At 45.1% G+C, this 10,420-nt stretch overlaps 1 non-coding gene across 1 annotated transcript; it reads left to right on the top strand.

Moving 5' to 3' along the window:
• Positions 1-3,524: 3,524 nt before the first annotated feature.
• LOC111821390 (U6 spliceosomal RNA) lies at positions 3,525-3,631 on the top strand. The gene has a single exon (XR_002824823.1). It is a non-coding gene; the product is annotated as a U6 spliceosomal RNA (small nuclear RNA).
• The last annotated feature ends 6,789 nt before the right edge of the window (positions 3,632-10,420 follow it).

Genomic DNA, 10,420 nt, shown 5'->3' on the forward strand with positions numbered 1-10,420 from the left:
TACACTTACAATATATGTAAGTCATCTTTTAATAAAATTTTAATTAAAAAAAAAACTGGTCAGGAAGAGAGTGTTCTGGCTATGAGGGCTCCATGCTCATCCAGCTGTAGACTTTGGGTTGGAGCTGCCCACGTCTCTCCTAAAAACAGCCTCGGTGTGTATCCTTGCTCTGGATACTGCATCTGGGTCATCATCATCTAACCTCTGGTTCTTGGGACTTGAGCCAGCAGCCTGTGTATAGCCTGCTGATCTTGGGTTCATCAGCTCCTGCAGCTACGTGAGTCAGGAGAAGCCTCCAGCCTAACGCCTGACCCACGGACTTGGGACTTGCCAGCCTCTACAACATGAACCATTTCCTTGATATAAATCTCTCTCTTTCTCTCTCTATATATTTATCTATATATGTATATACATGTATATGTATGTATGTATCTATCTATCTGTATATATATGCACACACACACTTCACTGGGGACTGGGGGATGATGGAGCAGGGGTTGGGAGGAATTGCAATCTTAAACAGGGAGGTCAAGAAAGAGTCAGAAAGGTGACTTTTTGAGCGGAAATTTGCAGAGGTCATGAGAGTGAATTCAGATACCTGGATGCAGAGCATCTGGGCAGAGGGATCAACGGATGCAAAGACCCTGAGACAGGAGACTGATTGGCCAATTTTAGGAACAGCAAGGAAACCAGTGTGGGTGGAAAATGGTGATCAGGGAAGAGCAGTGGGAGGGGAGGTTTGACAAGCAGTGGAGCCAGGTTATGGAGGCGCGTAGATCCTTTGCTAGGACTTTTGCTTTGTCTGAAGTGGAGCAAGGTGAGACTATGGGGAAGGTTTGAGCAGGGGAAGGACACAGCCTGTCTCAGTTTTCACAGGATCCCTCCAGATACTGTGCTGAGAACAGACTACAGCAGAGGGTGGCAACTGGGGATATAGGGAGACCAATTAGGATTCAGATACAACAATGCTGGGGAAAGCTGAGGGTAGCTTGAGCCAGGCAGGAAGGTGGAGAAGAGGTCAGAAGATTCTGGGTATATTTTGAAGTTAACAGAATTTGTTGACGGATTACTCGGAAGGGGGTAGAGACTGAGAGAGAGAGAAAGAAAAAGTGAGCAGTGCGAGTGACTGCAGAGTTTAGGGCCTGAGCACCCAGCAGGTGCCAGTCACTGAGAGGGGCAGTGGGATAGGGAGCTTGTGCAGGAAGGTCCAGAAGCTAACATTTGGCCATGTTAAGGCTGAGATGTCCATGAGGAATCCCAAGGAGATACTGAGTAGACCACTGTGTACCCAAGTCTGCATGGCAGAAGAGAGGTGCAGGCTGCAGATATGAATCTGGGTGCAGTTGTTATTCTTATTGTTTTATTGTGGTAAATATACATGTAATAGAACATTTGCTATTTCAACATTCTTCATATGTACAGTTCAGTGACATTAACTTATGTTCATCATGTTGTTCAACCATCATCCTTAATCATTCTCAAATTTTTCCATCACCCTTAAAAGAAGCTCAGTGTCCCCTAAACATTGAGTCCTCTTTCCCCCAGTGCTGTTGTTATTATTATTATTCCATGCCTTGAACTCAGGCCAAGGGAAGCAGAGGGATAGAGATGCCAGAGATCCAGATGTGTTTTCCAGAAACATGCCTATTTTCCTTTAGGTTTCCTGGAGTTTCCCAGCAGTTCCCTCCTGGGCTGGTCCCACTTCAGTACAGGTATCTGTACTGAAACCCAACAAAGGCTTCTCATACAAGGAGGCCCTTGAACAATGGACCAAGAGGAGGCCTTTGGAATACAACACTGTACAGTTATACAGAAAAATCAGATAGAATGACTTAACCTGGTGGCCCAGTGCAAACTTGCCCAACCAAGAACTGAGCTTGAGTATTTTCGTCTTGCACTGTTCCTTGTAAGCCTGTTGTTTTTATACCAACTATATGCATTGTGAAGACTTGTCCTCTTAACCAGACTGTGGACTCTTTGAGGGCAGCTCTTTGTTTTCTTCTGAAGATTTCAGGGGCAGTGACTGGGAGCTCACTACTTGACAAGGCTTAATCCTATGGGGATGGGCTCGAACATGCTGGTGATTGTGAGGATGGCACAGGACTGGGTAACATATCATTCTATCGTACATAAGGTCACCATGAGACGGAGTCAACTCTATGGCACCTAACAACAGCAATCATATGGGGAAACTCTGGGAGTGGAGTATAATTGTAGTGCCTTAGAATTATATCCCCCAAGGGATGAGGGGCTCTTCCTTTAGTTGAGTTGAACTCTGTCGCGCCTGCAGAGTTTGTGCAGAATGAGCTGTAGGACAGCCTGCTGGGTGTGTGAGGACTGCCACTGTGTCACTTGGACCTTCTGTCTTCTGTGGATGCACAGTCTGGTTCATTGTGGGAGAGAGCTCTAGGTACCCTCCCTGATGACACCCCACTTATGCAGAGCCCCTTCCCACCCCTACATGGTCTGCACAGGGCCTAGCAAACTGAAGGCTCTTGGTGATTGTTTTCAGGAGCATGGTGAGCCCATGGAAAGGTGCAAGTCCTAATCCAGCACAGAGTTCTAAAAATTCATATATTCAACACACATTGAGTTCTTACTATGCGCCAGGCCTCATGTTAGTTGCTGGGAACACAATGGTCTCCAAAACAAGCCTGATTCTCTCAGGGCATTCTACTAATGCCCCTCAGGCCTTATCGCCTCATTGTGCCCTGGAAAACTTCTGATTGCGAGGGTCTGTATCTCTAAGAGTTATTTCCAGAATCTCAGGGAGCCAAGCAGAAGTGTGGGGGAATTAATATACCCTGAGGGCAGCCCTCAGCCAACAGGACTGGTAGGAGATGCTGTGTAAATACCCCAGCCCAACATCACTGGTTAGCAAGGGAGAATGATATGAGATGTCGGACTGACAGTATCTAAATCGTGCATTTCCTGGTAGGCAAGACAAGAAGTTTATGCTTTATTCTAAAGATAATGGGGAGCTTTTAGCAATGATGGACTAGACTGTTTCAGACCATTCCTCCTATTGAGAACACAAGAAAATCTGGACAAAATTTAAAAAAACTAAAACAAAAACATCCATTTGAAGGTACCAGAGAACTACCAAGGTAGTGAGGAATTATAGGGTGAAGATCCAGGATAGGATGGAAGCCCAGAGAGGTGAGGCTGACATTGGGCATTACTCTCCCCTCAAAGTGATTACTGATTTAAAAGCAGTATCTCAGAGACTGAGAAGCTGAGCATAGCTTTCATCAGACTCATGGAACTGAGGAGGAAAGAAAGGAGGGGGTAAAAGATTGGAGTTTAGGATCTGCTAAGGGGGAGAGGTCTATTAAACATCCAAGGCTTTTGGTTGGGTTCCTAAGGGTTACACTTTAGGAATAAGGATGAATAAGAAATAGACAAAGCCTCACAGGAACTGAATCCCAGCTTTAATCCAGCTCAGTTCCTCATTGGATTAAGGTGATCTGGAACTGCTAGTGTTTCTATCCCAACTGTCTGCCAGAAGCAAAAGTAAAACTTCTGTACTCGCTTCGGCAGCACATATACTAAAATTGGAACAATACAGAAAAGATTAGCACAGCCTCTGCGCAAGGATGACACTCAAATTCGTGAAGCATTCCATATTTTTTAACTTGTACAAGGGAAGGTCACGGAAGCTCCATAGACACATCCGAACTCCCTGAGGGACTGAATTGCTGGGTAGAGGGCTGTGGGAACCATGGTCTTGGGGAACATCTAGTTCAATTGGCATAACAGAGTTTATAAAGAAAATGTTCTACATTCTACCTTGATGAGTAGCGTCTGGGATCTTAAAAGCCTGTGAGTGGCCATCTAAGCATCAGGATACTCCACTGGTCTCACCTCTTCAGGAGCAAGGGAGAATGAAGAAAACAAGATACAAGGAAAAGATTAGTCCAAAGGACTAATGGACCACAACTACCATGGCCTCCACCAGGCTGAGTCCAGTACAAGTAGATGGTGCCTGGCTACCTCCACTGACTGCTCTGACAAGGATCACAACAGAGGGTCCTGGACAGAGCTGGAGAAAAATGTAGAACAAAATTCTAACTCACAAAAAAAGACCAGACTTACTGGCCTGACAGAGACTGGAGAAATTCCAAGAGTATGGCCCCCAGGCACCCTTTTAGCTCAGTAATGAAGTCATTCCCAAGATTCACCCTTCAGCCAAAGATTAGACAGGCCTATAAAACAAAACAAAACTAATGGGGCACCACAGTCCAGGGACAAGGACTAGAAAGCAGGAGGGTACAGGAAAGCAGGTAATAGGGAACCCAAGATTGAGAAGGGACCGTGTTGACATGTCGTGGGGTTGTTAACCCATGTGATACAACAATATGTGTGCTAACTGTTTAATGAGAAACTAGTTGTTCTGTAAACCTTCATCTAAAGTACAATAAAAAATAAATTAAAAAATAGTAAAACTTATCTGGAGGAAAATGACATTAAATTATCTCAAGATTTTTTAGCTCTCAAGGAGGACAATGCATGGTCAAAAATTCAGGAAAAAAACCCACAAATAAATAATAAAAGTAGACCCAAGAAATCCAGACAGTGAATTATCAGACATGGACTTTAAAATAGCTATAATTAAATGTTAAATGAATTAAAAGTCAATATGGAGAATTTTGGAAGCTAATGGGACTCTATAAAAGGGAATCAAATAGAAATTGTAGACTCAAAAAATTAAGTAAAATTAAGAATGCAAAAGTAAGTTAATAGCCAAAGCACTGAAGATAAATGGAAAAGACTGGAAGACAGGTCAGAATAAAATATCCAGATTGAAGAATTAATAAGGATAAAAAAAGATGGAAAATACAAAACAAGAACAAAGAGACATAATGGCACTTGATAAAAGGTCTAACATATGTGTAATTGGAGTCCTAGAAGACAAGGAGAAAGTATCGGGCAGTAGTAATATTTTAAGAGATAATGACTGAGAATATTTCAACATGAATGAGGCATGAAGCCATGGATTTGAGAAGCACTATGAACCCTTAGCAGGATAAATGCAAAGAAAATCACTCCTAGTCACAGCATAACATTACGGGAAACCAAAGAAAAATCTTATAAGTAGGCAGAGAAAAAGCATAAGGGCAACCAGAAGCCATTAGAGTTTTCAATGAGGAACTGACCAGATATCTTATTTATGTTTTTAAAAGATTACTTGCAACTTCTGGGGGAGAATAGGTGGTAGTAAGGAGACCAGTTAGAAGACTAGTTAGTGGCTCAGGAAATAATTGATGTTGGGTGCAACAAGGGTGATAGCAGGAGGGATGGAGGAAAAATAGCCACGTGGGGAATACTCTGTATTTTGGAGGTAAAAATAGACATATTAATGATGAGTAAGATGTGGGGGTGAGAAAAGAAAAGGGTTAGGTGTGATGCCCAGATTTCTGGTTTGAGCAATTAGATGAATGGTGGCACCATTTACTGAAATGAGAAAGTCTGGGTGAGAAAGCAGTTTTGAAAGTTATATTTAAGTAGGTGATTTACTCTTTCTGAGTCCCATTTTCCTCATCTCTAAAGGGGGGTCACATTGCACCCACCTTGTAGCTTTATTAGGATGATTAAATGTTAGCTATTGTTATATAGGAGCCCTGGTGGCACAGTGGTTAAGGTGCTTGGCTGCTAGCCAAAAGCTCCATGGTTCGAACCCACCAGCTGCTCTGTGGGAGAAAGAAGTGGCAGTCTAATCTAGTAAAGATTTACAGCCTTGGAAACCCTATGGGGTAGTTCTACTCTGTCCTATAGTGTTGCTATGAGTTGGAATGAACTTAACAGTAGAGCTTTTTTTTTTTGTTTATTGTTATATCCAAGTGGAAATGTCGAGTCAACAGTTCAGAGTGGGCACTAGAAGCAGGACCCCTTTTTCCTTTGCCATCTTTGATATAGAGCTGAAACAACCAGGCCAGCCCACCAGCTGTGTTTTAGAGGCCTCAGCGCAGGTTTAACCTCCTGCCTCAGAGCCAATTTCCCATTTACCAGGTAAAAGGGGGAAAAATAGATCAGGCTTCAATAGTAGCAGGAGACTAATCTCAAATCCTGCTTTTAAATTCTGCTTCTGCAACCTGAGCATTACTAATCTGTCTTATTCCATCTGCATATATTGTTCTTGGTTTGCCAGCCACCTGAAGATTAGCATTTACCATCATTCTTCCAGGAGGGAATTTTCCTATGAGACAGGTTACACCAGAAGTTATTTGAGCTTTTCCCAAGCAGGACATTGACTTGAATCAGTTCAATTTAATTCAGATACTTCTTGAGGCACTTCTCTGTGCCAATGACTAGGCCAGGAACTGGAGAGGCACAAAATGATACTTCCTTCAATCATTAGTTTGTTAAGTAAACATTTCCCCCTTGCTCCCCATGCTCCATCCCCACTTGCCTTTTATTCTGCTCCTCTACTATGCTAAATTAAGCTCATTTCTAAGGCTACACCAACTTCCTGGATTGCCCTTCACCTAGATCTTTGCAAGCCTGGCTTCTTCTCAAACATCCCTCTGCAGTGAGGCTTCCCCGTCTGCCTGTCTGTGTAGCCCCACTCTGCTACCCCCCAGGCATACAGATTACATTGCCCTACTTTATTCCAGCACACATGAGTGTCTGAATTTTCTGGTATACTTAATATTTTACTTCTTTTCTGTTTTTCTCCCCACCCTGCCTGTGAGTTCCAGGAAGGCAGGAACTTTGACTTAAGCACTGCCATATTCCAGCACCCTAGCACACAGTAGGTGCTTGTTGACTGAATGAGCAAGTGAATGAACGACCCTGCTTCTGGGCCTGTGTGTCCTCTCTAAGAAGGTCAGGGGATCTCTGGGCAGAAGAACAGCAGAGTCAAGCAACAGCTTGAGCTCATATTTGGATGCTGATGAAGATTTGTAACAGCCCCAGCTCTTCCAGCATCTCCTTTGCTGTGGGGTCAGCATGGGCTGTGGGGCCAGAGATTCTTGGGAACAAATCCAGCTCCACCACATCTTAGGCTATGGGCAAAGTGCTCAGTCTCTAAGCCTTCACTCCCTTATCTGTGAAAAAGGAGATAATGGCATCATCTTCCTTGTTCTGAGCAATGAATAAGGAAGTCCAAAGAAGAATTAATGTCTTTTAATTATGGTGTTGGCGAAGAATATTGAACATACCATGGACTGCCAAGAGAACGAACAACTCTGTCTTGAAAGAAGTACACCCAGAATGCTCCTTAGAAGCAAGGATGGCGAGACTTCATCTCACATACTTTAGACATGTTATCAGAAGGGACCAGTCCCTCCTGATAACACGCTTGGTAAAGTAGAAGGTCAGTGAAAAGGAGGAAGACGCTCAATGAGACAGATTGACACAGTGGCAAGAACAGTGGGCTCAAGCATAACAAGGATTGTGAGGATGGCGCAGGACCGGGGAGTGTTTTCGTTCTGCTGTACGTAGGGTCGCTTTGAGTTGGAACCGACTCGACAGCACCTAACAACAACAACCTTGTTCTGAGAATGAAGTGATTTAAAATGAAGTTTGTGCCCAGCACACAGTAGGTATTTGCAATGCACTCATGGTTGTCCCAAATTTGTAAATAAACAGGGGCCACTAAAAGAAAGGGGAACAATCACTACTTGTGATTCCTCCATGAATATCACATCCTTCTGATCAGAGCCTGAACACACCAGATGCTCCCACAGTGTTAGCACATGGAGAGAAGATTTTATTACTTACAACAAGAAGCAGCCAGCACACCAGAACAAATGTGTATCCATTTTTGAGTCGGTTCCCCCTTGCCTTGAAAAGACTGTCCGAGTGGAGATGGAAAACTCTTCCTTGCAAACCCCACTTTGTACCATAGATGAGAGGTTCAGAGGGCCTTCCTCATGCCAGCCCCCCTTGAATAGGTAGGCTTAGTTTGGTGACTGGAAGTTCTGCTATGTGTGCTTCCATCCAGCACTGTAGCCGAGGGACTCAAAGGGAACAGTTTCATGGAACTAGTGCCCCATGGGTTCTGGAAGCTGTCCCAGTGGAGATGGAGCAGTCTTCTACATGTGCCTCCACCTAGCACTGTAACTGAAGACCCCGAAGTCCCTCCCTCAGCCATTTTTATAACCCAAAGCCTATATGATGTGCTACATGGAGTGAAATGTAGATTTTTTCCTGCATGACCACCCTAGGAGGGGGAGCCAGACATCTTGGTGCCAACCCAGAAATTTATCTCTTTAGCCCTGCTGCTTATTTAGACAAACAATTAGGTTTCAGGGGAGGGGGTGGTGGTTTGCTCTGAGGGCCTAAAGATGCTAGCAGGAGGAGGAACGGAGAAGACCAAAGCTGGGTTTGTCTGAAAGAATACTTCCTCACAGTATTCAACTAATGGTGGTCATTTATTATTACTCTAAGACCCACCCAACACACACATACACACTGTCACTTTCACCACTGAGGCCCAAGCTGGGATGCACAGGCTTCCAGCTGGGGCACACAGGCTTCGGCCCAGAAACCAGCCCCAGCCCCTGATAAATCTCGTTCCAGTTCACAATCCTGTGTGTGATCTTTCAGGCCCACAATGGTTAGTTATGAGGCTTGCCTGGCTGGCCTCATTGTGGGGAGTGATGATCTGCCTGCCCCTCCACACCCCCACTTTGGGCTTGGTGCAGACGGTGCACTGCATTCTCTGGAGGAAGGCACAGTCAAGTAATCAGCCCCTGCCCCAGAGGGCCTGCCGTGCTCACAGGCACATCTGCATTCCTTGCCCAGGCACCTCAATTTGGAGACCTTTTTACGGGGGGCCTCAGCTGAGGTGCTTCTGCCCACTCTGACTCTGTACGTTTCCACTCCTAGCTCTTCCCTCTCCCTTTCCTTGGCCCCTGGAAACCATAAAAAGGCAAGATCCTTCTGTTCCGGGGTGCCTTGGCAGTGAGAATTTCCTGGAGGCCCTGCCTGTCATCTGACCCACCCAGTGCCTTTCCGAGGGGAAATGGAACACTGAGGAGCCAGCACCTTTCTCTTTTACCTCCCATTTGTCCTGTCACAGTAAGTGAATAGAGGCTTGAGTGTTACTTTCAGTTTGGCTCTTGTCGACCTCCACACCTGGCAGCTCAACAGCCCCCTTCTTTCTCTCATTCATTCATTCAGCAGTGGTGCACTGGGTACCTTTCACATGCCAGGCACAACCCCAGATGCCAGCAACACAGTGGTGCAAAGACAAAACTCCCAGCTCCCGGAGCTTACATTCTAGTTGGGGACACAGATAACCATGGTAAACACATGAAAAAACCAGTTCGTTTTAAGCAGAACTGCCCAGAGAGAAATAAACTAGACTGAAGTGGTAGGGAATGGTTGGGGAAGGGACTCTGGGGAGGGTCGTTGGGAAGGCCCGTCTGAGGGGTGATGTTGGAGCTGACTCAGCTGCACAAAGAGCTGACCTTTCTGGCAGCGGGAACAGCAGGGGTGAAACCCCAAGGTGGGAAGTCACCCAGCATGTCTACAGGATGACTCCAGTGGAAGGAGCATGAGGAGGTAAGAAAGGGGGTCAGGGAGCCTTGTCCGATTCTGTGTTTAGCTTGCACTTCTTAAGCAAGATGTCTGTGAATCACTGGGCTGTGTTGTCTGCACTTTCTGAGTCACCAACAACCTCACCATGAAAGACCTTCCTCATGGAAGACCCAGTTCATTGATTCTCCTTCCCCATACAGGTCATCTTCACTTCATACTACCAGAGGAACTAAAAGCTTGTTTTTTTTTTTAATTTCCAAACTGCTCATTTATTCATTGGACAAATATTTGTGGAATGTATGGTGTGTGTTGGCTGCTTTGCTAGCTATGAGAAAAAGGCACTGTCCAAATGAAACATAGTGGTTCCCTCAAGCAGCCCAGAGCCTAGAAGTTAAGCCCCTTCTCCCTTCAATGCCTCAGCCTTCCCATCTGTAAAGTGGGAGGGCTGGACCAAAATTCCTGAGAGTTCATTCATCTGTAAGGTACCTCTCTTCTAGAGTCCTGGAGGTCTGAAATATCTCTGCCCAAAATCACATGTATAACAGAGGACTTTAGAACTTTAACTAGAGAGAGAGAGACATTCTTTCTGCTCCCGACTTAAGATCTAAATGTTTCTCAGTTATTGAGACCCTAGCTCCATCCCCCACCCTATCTTAGTAACAACTAATCTGAAAACTGTAAGGGATCACTAGCCTGTTTTTCCTCTGTGAGCTGCAATGAGAGGGAGGTATTGTTTGTCTCCTGACCCAGAACCCTGGGCCAGTGGGCTGGGAGCTATTTGCAAGGCTGCACTTCTAGCTTAACAAACAACTGCCTTGCTAATAGCCAGAGGAGGCCAGGAAAACCACAACCTGTCCTCTTCTTTCAGTAAAAACCCCTCTTTCATTCTATCTAGGAACAACTGAGTGGTTGGGAAGAGAGGCAGTGCTGTACA

Source organism: Trichechus manatus, unplaced genomic scaffold, assembly GCF_000243295.1.
Source record: "Trichechus manatus latirostris isolate Lorelei unplaced genomic scaffold, TriManLat1.0 scaffold00080, whole genome shotgun sequence".
NCBI classification, from domain to species: Eukaryota; Metazoa; Chordata; class Mammalia; order Sirenia; family Trichechidae; genus Trichechus; species Trichechus manatus.